This window comes from Gavia stellata, chromosome 5 (assembly GCF_030936135.1).
Source record: "Gavia stellata isolate bGavSte3 chromosome 5, bGavSte3.hap2, whole genome shotgun sequence".
In the NCBI taxonomy this organism is placed as follows: Eukaryota; Metazoa; Chordata; class Aves; order Gaviiformes; family Gaviidae; genus Gavia; species Gavia stellata.
The window spans coordinates 38,680,543-38,701,007 of record NC_082598.1 but is presented as its reverse complement, the minus strand read 5'-3'; the positions used below and the strand labels follow the sequence as shown (position 1 = coordinate 38,701,007).

The 20,465-nt window shown below is 35.9% G+C and overlaps 1 pseudogene; it reads left to right on the top strand.

Annotated features, from left to right (window-relative positions):
• Positions 1-3,339: 3,339 nt before the first annotated feature.
• Positions 3,340-20,465, top strand: part of LOC132317083 (uncharacterized) — a 36,792-nt pseudogene continuing 19,666 nt past the window's right edge.

The following is a 20,465-nucleotide window of genomic DNA, read 5'->3' as shown; positions in this document are numbered from 1 at the left end:
TTTGACGATATGTCACTTCTGAGGGTTTGTAAAGTACACCAAAAGAGGACCATTGAAATACTGAAAGGTTACTATGTGCTTTGAAGCACTGAATATAATTCATGCAAGATGAAACTTTATAAATTAAATCTCTGTAGAAAAATGTTTTACTAAAGAAACTACCATTAGACATCTTCTCTCTTGTAATAAGATTACACTTTTTCATCAGTACTCTTGCAAGAGGACAATGAAAGTTAATTTTCTACGTTAGTGAAGGCCATAAGAGACTTTCTAGAGACATTAAATAGTCAGCATACCTACCACAGTGACATCCTATCAGATCATAAATAGTGGCCTGTCACTCTCAGTGGACTAAATCATGATGTGCTGTTGCTCATATGTAAAGGTCTTAGATAATAAGGATAAAGTAATTGTAGCTCTAGTGAGATCAAGATGTTTATATTTGGTATCTTGGCTATAATTAATTCACCCAAAAATCTTTAGAGGAAAAGAAAAGTTAGTGAAACACAGTATTACTGTATTAAAGTGGTTGCACAGTTAAGATACAATAAGTATACTGAAAGTGTTAATCACATTCAGTTGACACAATATCATGAACATTAAAACATGAAAGCTACACATTTAGCCAGTTCTTACAGACATTTGTACCTAAAAAAATAAATCCTTTGTTATCATCATTTGCACTACTTCTTTTTTCCTTCTTATTTTATCCTTCTGCCAGAACTCCTTGAAATTTCTTGAATATTAAAGACTATACATGGTAAAAATCAGACCAAATTTTAAAGTTAGATTAAAGCAAAGTCTTATTTCATCATTTGAAGGTGCTATTAGATTCAAGTGTATTTTAAGTTGCTGTTTTCTGTGTTGTTCTTTGCAGCTTCCAATAATCAAGAACTTGTAAAAAATGTCATTTAATTTCATTTTAATACAGCTTATAGGTTCAGTAGCTACAAGCCAGCTGAGAGCAGCATACCTGAAATATGTTGTTCACAGTAGATGGACTATTCTGCGTTCGCTCAGTCATATCTAGATTTTATTAAAAAATTACAGTTTACAAGGGAAAGAAACAGCTAGAAACTGTCCTCCTTTTTTCACAAAAGAAGAATTAATTTAGAGAAACATTTTTAGCTTTAGTAAGCTCTAAGTGTTTACAAGTAAGTATTGTTCAAACTTCTCTGTGTGTTGGGTAGCAAGCCTTTTTCGCGTGTTCTTTTCTCATACCATTCTTATAATAAGATATTGATTAAATTGCTATTGCTCTAACTCTCCCTTCTTAGGCAGCATGAATTGCATCATGAACCCTTTACAACATACATATTGTTTGAAGAATTATCTAGATAATTTTTTCGTAGTATCCAAGTGTGAGATATGTGGGCTTCCACAGACCATGCATAATATATTAATAATACAAGTAGCAAATCTGGTGCAATTTATCTCTTCCTTTTGGCAATTTCAGAGTCAAGTTTTTAAACCTTCTTTCTATCAAAGCCACATTTTCAGAAAGTGTGACATATAGTTATGCAGCAGTAAAGACTTATGATTAGATTCTTCATAAAGTAGTTTTATATTCTCAAACAGCAAGCTTACACATTACTTTTCATCTTAAGATGACCATTTTTTGCAGTTTCATGCTTCTTCACAGTCATTTTCTCAGAGATCTTATTGGAAATGAGATTCATATTTTTAAGATAGTAATTGGACATAATTTTTCTACAAAAGCCATGTTTTCTGTAACATACAGTGTACAAGAGAGCTGTATTTATACTTGTGGAAAATGAAATCATGTCTTCCATATTTTAAAAGGCAAAAAATAATAGCAACAATAAGTACGATAATCTCATTTATATAAAACTCTGAAAATGTGTTAGTTACACTGTAAATGATATATCCATAACCAAACGAAATGCATCTGAAGGCTGCCTTAATTATATGCATGGAAAATAATTGAAAAAATTGTGAGAAACCGTCAAAGTACATATTTCTAAGACATGTAAGCAAATTCTTTTTAGCATTATGCTAGGCAATGTATAACAACCATTCTCAAACTTTAATAACTGACACAAAGTTTCTTACACTTTGCATCTGCTTTTTGCAAAACACCATTCATCCATACCCTGCATGTGTCCATTTCAGGCAGCAATACCTATTTGAAAATTAATTTAGGTTTGCATATATTTAAAATATATGATAAAGAGCCATATCCAAATGGTATAGCATTCTATCATTTATTTTTTAACATTTTTCAAATTTTCAAAAACTCTCTCAATAAATACTCACTATAATTTTAGGTTTTATCACAGAATTATTATTTAGGTCAGAAATGACATCCAGAAGCCATCTAGTCCAACACCCTACTCAAAACAGGTATAATGACATCAGGACAGTCGTGGCTGTGTCAAGTTGAGTCTTCAAAATCCCCAGAATGTATTCCACAATCTGGGGCAATCTGTTGCCAAATTCAACCATCATGCTCATTCCCCCCACCCCCACCCCCTAAGTATCTAACTGAAATTTCTCATGTTCCCATTTGTGTGTGTTACCTCTTGTACTATCACTGTGTACCTCTGATAGGAGTCTGGCATCATCTTCTTTGTATCTTCCGATGAAGTAGTTGTACATAGCAATAAGGTTTCCCCTTAGCTTTCTCTTCTCCAAGCTGAAAAGGCACAGTTCTCTCAGTCTCTCCTTGTACACCATGCCTTCCATTCCCTGACTTGTTGGCCTTCCACTGGAATCACTCAGTATGTTGATATCCTTCATGTACTAGGGAGCCCAAAACTGGGCATAGTACTCCAGATGTGGTCTTACAAGCGCCAAGCAGAGGGGGAAGATCACTTTTCTGGATATGCTGCCTACATTCTTAGTAATACATACCAGGATGCAGTTGGCCTACGCTGCACAGGCACAACTGCTGGCTCATGTTCAACTTGTCCACCAGGACACCTAGGGCCTTCTTTGCAGAGCTGCTTGCCAGACAGTTGGCCTCCAGCCTGCCCCCCCTCCTTGCTGCATGGGGTGTTTCCATCCCAGACACAAGGCCTTGCACTTGCTCTTGTTGCACTCCATGAGCTTCTGCTCAGTTCATTTCTCTGGCCTGTTCAGGTTCGTCTTAACTAGCAGACCCGCCACCCAGTGTATGGACTGCCTCCTCCAATTCAGTGTCATCCACAGGCTTGCTGAGAGTGTTCTCAGGTCGTTATCCAGGTTGCTAATGAAGACATTAAACTACTTGCTGCCAGACAGACTTTGCACCACTGATCACAATTCTCTGAGTCTTGGCATCCACCTTTTAATCCACTTGTCCAGCCTGTTTCTCACCAGTTTGTTGATAAGGACACTATGGGAGACTGTGCCAAAGGTCTTGCTAAAATGAAGATGCACAACATTCACCGCCTTCCCAAGGTCCACAGGTGCCAATCACGCCACCATAGAGAGCAACGAGATTGGTCAGCCATGATCTGCCTGTGCTTGCTGCTCGGGTAAGAAATGGCTCCTAAGAAGATCTGGTCCACAACCTTTTCAGGGACTGAGCTAAGGCTAAGAGGCCTGTAGTTCCCTGGATCCTGCTTTCTGCTTGTCTTGAAGAGGAGTGTGACAGCAGCTGCCCTCAAGTCATCACAAACATTTCAAAAACGACAAACAGCAGCCTCGCAGTGACATGCGCCAGCTCCATGAACACCTCTGCAGATGCCTCCCACCTGGGCCCATAGACTTACATACATACAGGTGGGTTAAGCGATCCACTCCTTCCTCACCTGTGGGTGCTGCCTCACGCCCACAGACTCTCTTAGGATGCTCAGGGACTCGGGAGGCTTGAGAAGCTTTACCGGTGAAAACCGAGGGGGAAAAAAGGCATGAAGTACCTCAGGTTTTTGCCGATCGCTTGCAACGAGGCCCCCTGCCCCACAGAGCAGTGGCGACAGCCTCCCCATAGCCGCCTCCTTGCTGCCGATTTGCGGCTCCAGGCAGCCCCGCCGCGCACCGCCGCCGCCCCACTGCCACGCTCCTGACGGCCTCTGTCTGCGCGCCTGACTCTTTCGCGCCCGCGGCGGGATCCGCAACAGCTCCCGAACGGGTGCGGGTGCAGGCACAGAGCCGAGCCGAGCCGAGCCGAGCCGAGCCGACCCACCCCACCCTGCTCTGCTCTGCCCTGCCCCGCCCCGCCAACTGCCGCCCCGACGGCCGCGCGGAGCTAGCAGCGTCCCCGGCCCTGCCGCTTCTCGCGGGACCAGGAGCCCGCCACAACAGCAGGGGGCGGTGGGCAGCCCCGGGCGGGAGCGCAGCCGCTGTCTCCCTCACAACGCGTGGCGGCCGCCCGCCTGTTCATGGCGGGGTGAGAGGAGGGTGCAGTGGCCCTGTGAGTTGTGTGAAGAAGTCATGGCTTGGTTGCCTTCTGTACAGCGTTAATTATCACACAGTGGGTGCTGCTGAGGCTGGGAGTATCGACTGTTGTTTGTGCACTGCATTTTTTTTTCTTGTGAAGGTGTAGGGCGCTCTCAAGAAGAAGGGATGTTTTTCATAAGTGTTTTGTAGGCCCTGGAAATATTCGTCCTTAAAAGACTTTTTTTTCAGCCTTAAACGGTGTAGTTTAAAAGAGGCAGCCTGTGGTTAGGCATAAATTGTGCATAAGGAGGGAGAAGTTTATGAGGGCCCGTGTGGAGCCAACTGCCGCTGTCGGTAGGAAGAGTAAGCCAGGCTGAGGGAGGCTGTGGAGCAAAATTCAGCCGATGTGAGAGATGAGTCTTCAGCTTTCTCGTTGGAAGGGCTTTAGGAAATGGTAAAGGTTTCTAGGCAGGTTCCTGTTTTGTCGTGGAGTGAGAAATAAAGGAGAGTTTAAAAAAGCCCAGTCTTGGAAAGGGAAAGGGGGTAGGGGTTTTTTGGGTGGGGGTTTTTTGTTAGTTTGGGGTTTTTTTTATTTTTTTAGTTTTTTTAATTAAATTTTATGTTATTTGTGAGCTTTGTGAGGGTTGTTGGGTAGAAGTGCAGGCATGTGCTGCTGGAAGATAAGAAAAATAAAGCGAAAAAGGAGGCCAGAATGAACAGATAATTTTCTGCCACTATTTTGATAGATATTCCTTATCTGGATGCTATTACCATGGAAGTAGTAGAATTACAGGGCTGAACTGCTTTTCTAAGGTCATTTTATATGTTAAGGGTGGGGTATTAAAGAGTAGAGAAGCCAAAGAAAGTCTTAAGAAAAAAAATAATCTAGTACTTAAAATGAGATACAGATATTAACATAGTCATCTCGCCAGGGATAGCTGATACTGTTCATTGTTTTTATATGCCAAAGAGATGACTATCCCAAGGCCTTGTTTAAGCAGAAGGCTGTACGGGGGGTGAGGAGGGGGAGAAAGTGGACTTCAGTGCATTTATTTTAGACTTATCTTCTTGTGTTAAACTCCCCTTATGCAGTGAATTATAATTTTGCTCATAATCCTGCAGTAGAATTATATGTACATAGTAAGGTTTGTGGAAAGTTGTAGTCCCTAGTTTCCATCACAGTATTAAAGAAAGGAAATGAAGCTGATAGACCACAGAGGACCAAGTGTTCAGAGGGAGAAAGAAGGGCAAAACTGAGCTATAGTAGCAGAGAAGCTGAAAAAATACAGGCGATAAAGGCATATGTAATAATTTGTTGCTATGAACACATAGTTCATTAATTTATATGAGAGGTAGCCAGATCAATGCCCCTGTACTTCGCCAGTTTCTGTGACAGGGTAAAGAAACACCAAGCAACATGACATTTGCTATTAAGCTCAGTTTGTAAGAGGATCAAGTGAGGAATAGGCTGTGTCAGGGAGATCTTTGCGCACACGTATATGCACGCATGATTAACTGAGACCTGCCTCCGTTATCTTCCCTGTGAGCTGGCACAGCTGAACCTGGGGAAATGAGACACTTACTCTGAGTGGTCTTAGATTCATCTGGTTTTGTCTTCTGTGTTCTTTCCTTTAAGTAAAATACTTCCAGTAATCTGATGAATACACCTCTCTAAAGAGCTTGACCCAGTAATGTAATGTAGATGTCCCAAAACAGGAACATCCATTTTGGAAATAATTTGTATTTAAAGACATAACAGACAGCATTTTCTTTTTTAAATGTACTGAAAGAATAGGAAAACCCTTTCTGTGCATGAAAATTACTGCAAGCTAAACAACTGGAGATGCTGTTACTCAAAAGAGATCTTAACTGAAAGATCAGAGGAAATGGTAGGACAAATCCATGTACAATTGCATAAAACCTTAAAAAAGAATAAACAGTTATTTACCTATCTATCTCATGTTCTGTTAGCCTCTTTGTGTGAGGTAAGTAGTGTGTAGAAAGCAGTATAAAATTCAGAGGCCAGTGTTGGATTCTAGGATGAGCGATACATTAGAATGCAGTGACTTCAGCTATTAAAACAAATTAATTACACAGAAAGTCATGCCTTCTCTTAGAAAAATCCATACAAATTATCTAATTGCAAGGCTATCTGAACTAGAAACAAAGAACTGTCTTTGTTCAGATCTTGATTTTGTGCAGAGTCTATTGTCTGTATGATGTATAAGGCTGGAAGATATGCATGCATGGAAAAAATAAATCTTTACATGATGTATAGTAACAACGTATTTGAGAACTTAAGGATGGTGAAATTTCAAAAGCTCGGAAAGGGGCTGACAGTAAGACCTGAAGAAATATTCAAAGAATTGTAGATAGTTCTCTTAACAGAATTTCAGTGAGGGATTTTAAATTATCAAACTGTTCTTTCTAAGCATCTATAAGAGATGGTGAGAATTAACAGCTAGTGTAGATTTGTAGGGAACAAGGCAGACCTACCCTATCTCCTTAAAAAATATTGCAGCAAGCCTTAAGGGGTAGAAGAGAGACGATATAAGTTGAATTTAGTAAACTGCAGTTTTGATAATTTCACATGGCATTCTTTTAAGCAAGCTAGGGAACTGTGGTCTAGATAAGACTGGTCTAACATTAGTATACTAAGTTCTTGGGGAAAAAAGGTTATTCACAGTCACTCTTTTCCCCAGTAACCAGGGGTGCGGGGGAGGAGTGTAATTCCTTAAGAGTCTGTTCTGCGTCTAAGGTTATTCTATAACTTTGTTGGTAGTTCTGGTAATAGAGTAGGCACTATTCTTGCTGCAGGCATATTAGAAGACAGGACTCAAGTTCAAAATAATCACAATAAATTCCAGAAACAATAGAAAGTAATAGACACACAGTTTGGTAAGAACAGACACAGTTACTAAGTAGGAGTAATTAACTGCACAAATACAGGATGGGGAATCCCCTGTAATGCTTCAGGAAAGAATATGCGGACAGTATATTCACCATGCCATACTGTTACGTGTGTAGTTCGTTACGTACTTTTTGCTTTCTTACACAAGTGTTTGCCCTCCCTTCATATCAGCAGTAGCAGAGCTCAAGAAATGTTAAAATGCCTGGCAGACGTCCTTTGGCAAATCTGAAAACATTTCATGCCTCTATCGCCCTTTATGAATTTGAGGCATAGCATACTAATTTCTACCTACCCGTTTACTGGGTTGATAGTCTGTGGCAGAGGCACAAGGGATAGAATATCTGAAACTGCTAAAACAAGATCCACTAGAGCTCTTTCTCCACGGATCTTTAGGAGCATAATGGGTAAGCATCTAGTGAAACAACTTGTAGGCTCAAGTTGTCTAGGTTTTCAAAACGGACAAGCAATACAATGTACCTAGTTATTGATAGTTCATGAAATTATTACAGGCATCGAAAGAAGACTTAGAACCAGGTTTACTTAACCTAGGAAATGAGAGGAATTAGGATAGGTATCTATAAAATTGTTGCGAAAGGAGATCAGCATAAACTATTTGCTATCTCCAGTTTAGATATGACAAGAAGTAGCAGGGTTTAATTTGCAGCAAAGCCTAGATGCAAGAGGTAAGAAAAAGGTCTTTGAAAAATAAGAATGGTTAACTCCCTGGGGTAGATTTTTTTATCTGGATGATAGTCCAGCTTTGACTTCAGCTATTTAAAGAGAGATTGAACTGGCACTTGTCAGTACTGGTTTAGACATGAAACAAGATACAGCTGAACCCTACTTTCTACAAGAAATACTAAGACATGTAAACAAGCGCTCATTATGCCTTATTCCTATCACTTCTTAAGTAACTTTCTGTAGAATTCTGCCAAGTACGTAAATAGGAACCAGGAAAAGGAATAGAAGCTGCTGCTTCTATTTCTACTGAAAGACCAAATAAAAATTACAAATTAACTCTACTGTTAAAATAAACGTGACTATTTATTTCATGTATTCTATATACTACACTTGTTCCACATGCTGAATGGAAACCTGGTTGTGCTGTTTTGGAAAGCTGGACCAGTTCCCTCTGTGGTCATTATGTTTCTCCTCTCAGGCCACCACATGGCTGTTCAGGTGTAATGATAACAGCTGTTTGATTCTACTTGCTAGCCTTGAGATTGAAGAACTGTGGAATCACTTGGGTACTACAGGATTAAACGAAGACAAAATTTAAACTTTTGTCTTCTATAATGTGGTAAATGTATATTGATGAATAATGGTATGGACTTTGCACTAAATTACTGCTCAATGTATTCTTATTTTTTTATTTCTAATAATTTTGTTTATTTTCTATATTTATTTGCACTTACTCTGTACTGTTTATTTCCTAGGTGTATCTACAGAAAGACAGAAAATTAATCACAGGAACAGAACACACTCTGGATTTTCTTCCGATGTGCAGACTACACTAATTGAAGTATTGAATCCACCTACAGCACCACCTTTCTGTAAGTAGGCTCAATCAGTGTGAAACACATTGTATAAAATTTCGTTGAGTTTTTGGGTAATTCAGTACTCTAAAAGAAAAACCACTAATTTAGTATTCCACCAGAGAAACACTGCCATGTATTTATGTGTACACATAAGAAAGAACAATGTGATGGCTTAAAGCATCTTCTGACAGATGTTCCTCCACTGCCTTTTTTGGAATTCAGATTGAGAATGGAAAATCAAGAGTCACAGACACTATTAGCCAGTTTTCAGAAGTGGTTACTCTGTACACTATGGGAGATGTAACAATGAACTTGTAAGGCAAGAAAAGCAAGAAATAGAGTTGCAACATGAAGGGGCTTTAGGGGTAGCTGTATTTACTTTGTTCTTACCACCTTCTCTTTATGTCATTAACAACCAATCATAATCTCTTCCAGCTTTTAAATTAGTATTATTAGCACAGCTTTACAACATCAACGCTAACAGACATAGCATACACTTATTGTCCATGGTTATGTGCCTCACAGTTAATATCAAGGGACAGAGAAGGATAATTCTGAGATGGTCAGAATGACAGTCTAAGAACCTGTTGTGATTAGTAAATATTGAATACTTTTTTAAATTGGATTTTGTCAAACTACTACAAGCTGAGATATAAACCTCCTTATCATTATGGGAATGAATGAATATCTTGAGATATTTTGAATTCACAAAGTAACCAGGTGTATAAATTTGCATCTTCAGTTATTTGTAACACGTATTTGGGTTGGCATACTAGTTTTCTGGATTCAGAGTTATAAATTTCACATACAGTATAACACCATGGAAGTTTTGTGCTTTATTAACTGAAAAAAAAAAAAGAGAATGTTGTACTGGCATGTTTGATAGGCTGTCATTTTATATGGTTGAAATGTGTAGGCATGCAAATTCTCCTAGATAATAAAAATACAGTGTGTTGTTAGGGGATAATATACCTATATTCTTTAGAAGTTTGACTCCTTGAAATCATTGAAATTCTGACATTGATGTTAACTGGAATAGTCAGTGGAAAGGGACTAAAATATGGGTCCAAAATTATGAAATGAGAATTTTATTGTAGTGAGCATTTAACACTGTCAGGGTCAAACATATCAGTGTAATTTCTGCACTTTATTTTCTGTCATATCGTAATATATCTGCATCTACTGAAAAGGCTCTTAAATATGCAGTAGTATCATAAGTTGTTTTGTATGATTTTTTTGCTTAAAGTTGACTTTTTGCAGGGATCTAGGGATTGTAGCTTGCCATCTGTTGCTTAAATCTCTGTACATTTCTACTGCATTGAATGGATAGTCTTTTTAGCCCAGCTTCATGATTTGGAAATAGGAAGTGATGCTTATGAGATCAGGCAGTGTAAGGTTATATTAGTGCTCATTTGTTTATATCTGCATTCATTACATTTGAACCTTCTGGAAGGGCTGGCATTTTGAAAGAGGGAAAGGTCTTCAATACTACATTTAAAAAACTTACATGGAAGTAAATGGCTGAGCGGAGGAGAGGGAGTCATGTGCTGACTGTCTGTAATGTAAGTTCAAACTATATTGGACAGGGCAGTAAAAACTTACAGTTATCTCTGTTATGGGAGAAACTTCAGATGGAGCATAGCACTTTCTTACAGACTAAACCCATTCAACTAGAAGCTGTAAATTTGTCAGAAACAAAGTATATGTTTCCTCATGCTTAGTGAAAATTCTTGCTTCCAATGGCTACGATGAGGACTGTTTGCAAACCTTTTCAGCTTGGATAGGCAAAACCCAGTGCTCCCAGTGGAACGCTGATATTATTTATAAACACATGGAGAAGTAGCTGAAGGAACTGAACTCCATATAATGCCTGAGTGTAGTCAAGTGAATGAAGCGTTTGCCTCTTGTTCTCAGCTTTCTGTTTGGTGTTTTAGCTATGTTTGTAATACTTCAGCATGCTTTTAATGGCAGAGCTGTTTTTCAGTGGTAACCATTTGTGTATGAAGTAATTGAAGTTCATACAATAAAGCATAGTTCAATTTACTTGAACATGTAAATTGGCTCATTTATGAGTCATTTGTGCATGACTGGTACAGCAGTATTCTACATGATAAGTTAGGAAGTATAAAGTAATTGACATATAATAATATTGAAACAGATTGTCCAATAAATTTATTTCTTTGACAAAAACTGGTCGATTTTAATTTGTCAAATTCTGTACTGCTCTGTCATTGAAGTGAAAGTATATTTATTAAAACAGCAGTGACTGTGAAGTCTAGTGTGTTAAAATTTGATAATTTCTTTTGTCAAAGAAACAAATCATGAGATTAACTCAAGAGTCATTGTTAAATTTAAAGTGCAAGGTAGTGGGAACACAAAAAATGCTTTATGATGAATTTTTGTCAATCTGTATAATTTTTCAGTTAAGCAGTCATAAATCAAGGAATATTGTATTTTTTAAAGGCTCATTAAAGAGACATTATACATTAGAATAGTGAGGCAGTCAGCATAATGAAATGATGAATGCCTATAACTATCTGTATGTAAATGATGTGAGACAGATTTGCTGGTGCTACAGAGGAGAATAACGATCTATTTGACAGTTCCCTGTAGGTGCTACTTCTGGATACAAGTGACAGATGTTAAATGTAAACCTCTTCAACAGCAAGCACTTACTAGCACTCAGTGGGGAAAAAATGGCAATATAGAATAAGACAAATAGCAGATAATGCCATTTAAATAACTTTGTTCTTACAAAGCTTTATTGCCAATGTGTTAAAGACTGGAAGGTTGGTTTTCTTGTTTGTTTTTATTGACAAAGATTAGAGAAAGTTTTGGAATTTAGAAAATTGTAATTTGAAACATTTAAGAAAATTCACTTAATATTATGGGAACTCTTCATGGAAAATATATGTATGTGCCCTTTCATCAACAAACTTTTTTTGGAATGTTGTTTGGAAAATATTTATCAAATCATTATGTGTGATAAATGTCAGTAATGTGTGTGTTTGCTGCCATTACTTGATTTACCAAATTAGTTTTAATTGTTGTTTCTGTTTCTTTTTCTTTTTTCTGGTGTCTCAGATCTGCAATTTTAATGAAAAAAGGGCAGAAGTAGTTAATGAAACCAGGTTAGCAATAGCAAATATTTTTTAGGACATCTTATGATTTTATTTCTAGGCCATTTGTCTCAGTCCTAGCCTGAGATGCTACTCCTAGAAGTATAAAATACTAATCTGTGAGATTCACATTTCAATAATAATCCAAGTCTTCAACAGTGATCAGCATTAAAGTAGTTCAGGAGACTATCAAAAACACTTGATTTATTTCTTATCCTACTTCGTGATAGGTTAGGTTAGGGTTTTATATTTCTTTAAAGTATGAATCTAGGCACATGAATTGATTTTTCAAATTGTCAAAGCTTAATTTTAAGCTTTTTGGTATTTTGAGATAGCTTGTCCTTACTGAAGGTTTTTTCTATTTGCCAGCCAAACTACTGCTTGAAAGGGTAGAGATTAAGCCAACGCTGAGTGATGCAATGTCTACATGTTTACATTCCATATGGCCTTACGTCTTTTAGTATTATGAAATCTGTGACATTATTTGTGCTTTTTCTTTGTTATCTTTTGTCAACTGTTAAAGCTACCTTGTGTTGCTTGCACTAAATCTCTTCGGAACTTAAGTGTTTTCACTGCACCAGTGCAGACTTGTAATCCCCTTTCATGGTGTTAAATTAGCAGCCGCATGTGCACTGTGTCTGACTTACTGGGCGTATTTACTGGTCCCCCGGCTACTGTGCTTGCTAATTTGTTTCTTTATTGCTTTGCCTTGAGTTAGGGAATACTCACCCTCTGTCCCCTGAATTCTTAAAAGAATAGCTAAAGTTTGTTCCTATGTACTTTTTCTATTAGTTCTCACTGCTGCAATTCAAATCTAGATAATTTTCCTCATGTAGATCCTGATCTATGTTCATGTACAACAGCTGAGGTTCAAAAATTCTAGAATGTGAATGTCATTTCAGTGGGGAAAGGAGAGTAAAGACAGATTTTATGAGAGAATTTGAACAATACTCTGTGACTGTAACAGACTTCTCGCATAGCCAGACTTTGTTTGGAAGTAAGGAGGAGTTTGTAAGTCCAGGAAATATATTTTGATCCTGTTAACATAGCCTCCTTAAGTGATGACAGGGCTTAAAACTATTGCTGCATTTTATCTCCATCTCTTCACAACACAATAGAGTTGCAAACAAGAACTCAGGTACATTAGATAGAAGAGCTTCTTATGCATGTACTGGCTCAACATTTGCTCCCTTTCCTTCGCTTCCTCTTCTGTTCTCAGCTGTCCTATAATCCCTCTTACATTAGATGCCACAAGTTTTTTAAAAACTGTCTTGCCTATCTGGTTGATCAGACCTCTGAAGTGTTTTGAAGAAAGTGAAAACATCTAACACCTACCTTTCCATGACAGGTCAACAAAATTGGGCCATGTGCTATACCTTTTAAAAAAAAAAAAGCAACACGTGTTCTGTAGAAACCTCCTAAAATTATGTCTGTTTTGAACATTCTTATTCAAACCAGCCTTTTTCACTGAAACATTTAGAGCTTCCATGATGCCAAACACAGTAACCGAGATCAGAGATTACTGCATCTGAAATTAAATTCTATCTGTCCTTCTGAGGTTGGTCCTTTATGATCGTGTATGTGCCTATATGATGCTGTGTGAATCACTAGAAACGATTCTTTTACTGGTTGTTCTGGTGACTATGTTTATTTGATGAGTCAATGGTTATAAGTTATCCACCAGTTCTAAGTATACGCTTTATACAACTATATAATCATAGACTGTATAGACTATATAATTATAGACTCTATAGACTATGTAATATAGTGCCTAAATATACACTAAGTATACACAGTGTATTACATGCTTGTAAAAATAGACTAAATATACACTATATAAATATTTAATACATTTTTATTTTTAGGAAAACTACTGCACGTTAATAATTTACAATATAATGTAATTGCTTCCAGTATTTTGAAAAAATTGTTTTGAAATTACTCATCAAACTTTTTTGGCTAACCAGAAAGCATACTGAAACATAAATGTTTCATTGCCTCATTACCTCTGTTCAGTGTAAATAATAAATTTAATACAATGACAGCTATGTAAACTGCTGAAGATGATGCATTTTTTTCAAATATTATGAGTCAAATCACCAGGGAAAAAACATACTACAGAAAATTAAAATGAAAATACATGTAGATGGTAGGTTGAGAGTTTTACTGTACTGTCATTGCATTTTAAAATCAATTTACTTCTCAGTTGTACTAGAGTACTTGAGTAATTATTAACTAAGCTTAACATTAGCTAGATAGCATCAGCATTATTTCTTTATATATCAGTTAAATCTGACTGGTAATCTACAAATAGTTAAAATTATAATTTAAAGTCTGATGCCTTTGTCAGTTATATTTATCTGAATTCATGACTATTAATTGCAAAAAAATTGAAATCTCTTGGATATTGTTTCTCTTTTACTTAAAGAAATCCCTTTGCAGAATGTGATAAGGAAGTGCTATATGCTCATCCAACTATTTCAGCTATTTATTTTTTTTAAGAGCTGAATAATATGTTTAAATGGTATTCAATGACAGTTGTATAAGCTGAGTTCTGCTGTGTAAATGTGCCAGGAGAGTACAAAATTACAATATAAAACCATGATATAATAATGTTTCATTAATGCCTATTTCAAGTAATCAAATAGTTAAAGCAGTTGTAATTTGTTGTTTATTCTAGTGGCAGTATTTTTACACAAGTAATATTTTGGGTTAACCGAACTGCTACAAACTTGTGGATTTGTCAAACATAAAAATGAAAAAAGTCTTATGAGCCCATTCCAGGAGGTTTGGCCTCTATTCAGCTTTTACAGAAAATATTTAGAATTTTGCTTGTATAAGGGCATTCTGTCTGAACCAAAAACTCAATCTTCACAAGTGGTGTCAAAATAAAGAATAATAGCGCTCATCTGGGAAAAAGCATGAGGGGAGGGAAAGCATTTACTTAGGCAACCTATTAAACAGTTGTATTGGATAACTTTTGTTTATTTAATTGTTTGTATTAAATATTACTACAGTCCACAAATACGGATCTATGTATGGATCTGCTCATACATAGTGTCTGTGTTTTACAATCTAGTGTTTAGATCAAACTGAAAAAAAAAAAAATCTTACATATTCAGCAAAAGATCCCAGTCATGCAGTGCTACCCAGCTGAAGGGGGTCTAAAATTTATGCATCAATCTAAAAGAGAGTTCTCTTCTAGAGAAGCAGAAGAGCAGAAAGCTGAAAGCTGTTCTTCAGGCCTTCCAACATACAAGTATAATTTTATGGTAACAATGAAAGGAGATCATAAGGATTGGTTGCTTCACTGATGCTTTCAAAATTTGATAGCCCAGCAGCAGGAGCCACTGTAAGCTGTCATTATCTCCCATTTGGCAGTCTCTGCTTTGTCTTTTTAATAAGCAGGACACAGTTTTAGAACTTCATTGCCAAGAGATGAAAGTTAAGGCAAGACTATGGAAAGTATGGATATGGAAATGAGAGATGGTTTCATGGTAAGACTTTTTGAGATTTCAAGAATACAGTCTACATTTAGTAGTCTCAAAACAGTCCTTTGTTTTTCCGTTTTGACATACAGAAGAATTTTTGTGAAGAGAAAATAGACAAAAAGATTTATGACTGGTATTGACAATGCTGTGGACTGAGCAATTGGATTGCAATATACTCTAGGTTTCCTCTTCAGCCATTGTAAAATTCTGACATTAAAAACTGAGGCTGAAGGTGAAGGATTTTGGGGAAGACAAGAAGTAAAATTGTAACTAAATGCAAGAAAACAGTAGCAAAGAATAAACAAAGGGGAAAATATTACTTTGGACACTGTTGAAGAGGATGAGATGAAAGGATGCTTGAGAGGGAGAAAGATAATGAGAGAGAACTTTTTTTTCCATCTTAATTTTAGAGACTGCTGTAACTTCAGGCAAATTGTTTGACATTGCAAAGCAGAAGCAATTATCTGTTTTACTGAAGCAATTTCCACCTGAAAGGAATGGAAATTAGAAAATGAAAAGATGAAAAAACTGGTGTAGGAATACTGTACTGGAGAGTATGTATTTTAAAGTCTAGTAAATCCAGATGAGATGCATCGTTTGGTAGCAATAGTAGCAAAACTAACATAAATATTGTTTTCCTAAAAATGTCTTCAAATATAATTAAATATATAGATGTATTTATTTTATGTCCTTCTATATGTATCTGTATATACATCCATTTTTATAGATTGGTATGTACACATCATTAGTAACTGAATTTCATTACCTACATTCATTTTCTGGTGAACTTTCTCTGCCAAAACTTTAATAAAATGTTTTTCTCTTCACAGTTGCATTTTATCATAATATTTGATTGATAAACCTGTAATTGGTCCCCTTGCAGTGTAAGTGCTTGTGTAGTAGCCTAGAATACCTCACATTTTTTCCCTCTTATCTACTGCAGCAGACAAAGCTAGATTGAATAAATACATAATCTTTTAGTTTTTTGAAATGAATTTGGGAAGTAGACATGAAGGATAGAAAATACAGCTTAGATTAAAATGAACAATATCACCTTTTTATTTCTGAAGTGAATAAAATTAGCGTTTTTCTACTTGTTGCAACATGAAAGAGTTTGCACAAATTCTTTTAAGAAAAGTAATTTTAGATTCACAAGATTCTGGAGTGGGTATGTTACCTGCTCTCCCTAATAGCCATTTTTTATTTTAGTAGCTTTATTTCTATAGTAATCGACTGAAGAAAACAGTCTCTGCTTCTCTCATGTCTGACAGGACTTGATTCTCCATGTCACTGTGAGGCTGCACTTTTTTCTGGAAAGGAGAGGGTAGTAGAAGTTTTCCTAAATCCTGTATTTTTCTAGTGTATGTATGAAACTTAATTTTTTAATGGAATATAAACACTAATTAAATATTAATACTACTATTAGTTAGTGTCCATGTAATATATATCTCTAGTGTTAGCATCTATGTATTTTTGAAAGTGAAGAAAAAAACCTGGGAATGAAAAAGCTCTGACAACTTTCCTGGGATTGCCATTGCTTTAAAATTGAAGATACATTTCTGACTCTTTCTGGATTGTATCCTACTGGGGACAGAGGAATTGATTTATTCTTTTCCCTCTGCTGTGAAAAGCAAAACAAAACACAATGAAAAACACAATCAGGATCATAAGCAACTAAAAAACCCAAAAAGACAAAGAATCTAATTTCCTTTTAATCTCCTGAACTCCGCTGCATTCTTTTAAGTTCTTGAAAAATAACTTATCAGTGTGGTGATGGTCTTCCAAGGATGACAATAATCCTAGATAAAATTTCTCTCTTGTCAGTGCAATTCTGTATCTTTATCAGATCACTGTTGTGGTCTGTATTTCTGAGCTGATTTTATGTAAGTATTTTAGCAGGCTGTTCAGACCTGCTAACTAGAAACTCAGAGCTGAGTATTTCTAGCTATGACAAAGGTTCCTTAGTGTCTTCTCTGGTTTTCTTACAGACAGGTTATAAGCATTATTACTTTTTTTGATTTCACAAGTTCATTCATAGAGCTTGCTTTCTTAAACTTTGTTTTCCTTCTAAATACATTTGCTTATAGGAAAACTAGTAGAAAATAGAGATTTCTACATTATGGCCAAAGAAATCTTGGATTACATGGTTGGTAGAGGTATCTGTCAGAAATTGCTACTGTCAACAGTCTGCTATATAAAGAATCCAATGAAGAATTAAATATAATAAAAGTGTATGACAGCTCTAATGATATCTGTCATCTGGGTTCCAGTAAAGACTTTACCCCATTAAAAATCTGCAAGAGAGGAGAGAAAAGGCAGTTAATATGACTAATATTCATAACCAATTTCAAGAGCGAACTTATTTTTTAGCTGAGTTGGAAACATTTTATGTAAAAGAGGCAAGATCATAATAAGGCATAACTTGAAATTTATAGAGTAAGCGAACATACAAAAGCCTAGGACAATGGAATTTTGTGGATGTCAAGGCTGAAAAGGCTGTGGTTTTTTAACATGCTCTAGGTTAAACATTAATATAAGCATGAATTTCATACTGTATATATATGTGTGTGTGTCTGTATAAATTTAAAATTAACTTTTCTGTGTTGAGACTTGTTTTGTGAGTAGGAAATAACATGCAAGAAAATATTGAGTTAGTGAGTTATATTACTGCTAATACAACAAACAAAACCAGGAATAATTTAACCCCACAAGCTTCTGTATTTGTTTTGATTTCTTAAAGATAAAATTCCACATTTTGAAAGTTAGCTATTCAGAAACTCACATTAAAGACAAAAACTGGTTGGTTTTGGGTTTTTTCCTCCATATGTGCCTATCATCTTCATGAAAGACTTAGCTTCAGTGCCACAATCATGTAGGGACATGGAAACTGAATATTTGTGATTTTGTTTTGGATGATAGCTGTTGTGTATAAACTACTTTGATATCTCTGACACTGTACCTCTTCTCAAGCAATTTTTTGCAGTTGTTAGCAGCAACGTAGGAGCTCTAATGTTAATGCTAAGGTATTTAATGAACAAGCTAAGTACTTTTTTTGCATAGTCCTGTATGTCTCACTAGATGGATAATTATTGTTTTCATATTACTGTCTGGTGATCTCAGGATAAACACATGGAGACACATATATATGTATCCACACACTGAGACATAACAGTATGTATATGAACACACGTACATATAGACACTATTTCCGTTACGGTTTTTTTTCAGAAGTCAAACAGGGCATGAATACAAAAATAATGTTACATCTCCAGCTAATAATGCCATAATTGGTGGAATCAGAATTTTTTCTTGTATTCATTTTGTTTTGTTTGTATTTTACTGCATTTTTTTACCACATCTATTTAAAATCTAATTCTGATTTCATTTGGACCTGTTCACTTGAAAGTGTAAATCACACTGAGTTATATGTACCTGTTTACATAACATAGTATATATAATACAGTTTAATAGAATTCAGTAGGACTGTTCTCTTGAATAATAATCAAATAAGAGAGCTATACACCATATGTCCCATATTGGCTTATTATGATAAATGCTACTACAACTTCTCACTACACTTGCCTAAGCACACCCATAAAGTTTTTATAAATTCTGTTAATTTATAATGTTGTGTTTTAAGAGTCAGATCTATGTCACTCTTACTGCTTTCCCTTGATCATTACACTTGAAAAACTGGTCTTGGTGAAGTCCCTCCCAAAATTAACTATTTATAGACAGTGGTTTCATAGTTCTTCGAAACTGCTCCTTTTCTCCTCTCTTTCTCCTGCGCTTTGAAATTGTGGTATTTTCAATATTCTCAAGCATTAAATTATTAAAATGCCTCTAAATTCTACATATTTCAAATTGTAATAGAAAACTTCAAACAAATGCAGAATCTGTGAAAAGTTATCAAATTTATTTAAATATAAAAAATTCAGTGCAGTTGGGACTGCAGAATTCTTCTGCTAATGCTGCCCTACTGGGATGTAGTGCATAGCTTTCTTTTCTGCTTGATGATTGTCTGGGCAGGAGAATGGACCAAATGAATTGGAAAGATTCCCTCCAGACCTATTTTCTATGGTTCATTTTCACAGTCTTTTCAGGCAAGAATATAACCATTAAGTTTTAGATTTTTGCAACTAAGTGGTACTTTCTGATTATAAAAATGGTTGAATTTAGTATAGAAGAATCAAGTGTTTGCATTTTATTAGGGAATAAATGCTGCTATAGTGAAATTTACTTTGTACAATAGATATTATTACAGATATTATATTAGCCAAATCAAAAATAACAAGTACATTAGGTCTTATTATACCTCTTAGGAACAGGATAGGAATTTTTGTCCTAATCAGTGATTTGGAAATGTCAGTAAACTGAAAGGTAAAAGCATTAGAATGTTTATAAGGCATAAGCAGGTGGTAAGATGGTACTGGCAGCAATTACTTTGGTGGTTTATCAATTGAATTCAAACAACACTTACTCAAAAAATTGACATTTTCAGTTGTTTCTTTCCCTTCAAGATTTGACTGTTTTTTGTAATAACAAGGGTTATTATTTATTCAATTGTCAGCATTAATTATTAATCTAGTAACATATAGGTGCAACTTTTGAAAGTAGGAGATTGGAAGAGCTGTATATAATTTTAATTTACACATAATGTATTTCTACTCTTTTAAGGTATTTGAGAGACTTCACACTTTTTTCTTCTTCATATTTTGTCAAAATAAGTCAAACACAACCTCATCCACACTCAGAATTACTCTATACAGAATGTTAGCGGAACAAATCTTAAAACCCAGTCTCTGTGGTTGTAACACTTAAAAAATTTCAGAGCAAAAGGTGGTTATGAGCCGTTTACAGTGATTCCTTTTTGATGTATTTATAAATTAACTCTGTTCCAAATTGTGTTCATATAATACAATGATTGTATAATTAATTTTCATGACATCTTCAGGATACAGATCCATCAAAAAACCCCCACAGTGTGTGTGTAATTAAGGTTTTAAAAATTAATCACCAGGCAAGATATTTTAGTATATAAAACCAAAAGCATGATAATGGTAGTTGTTGACCTACTGTTTTT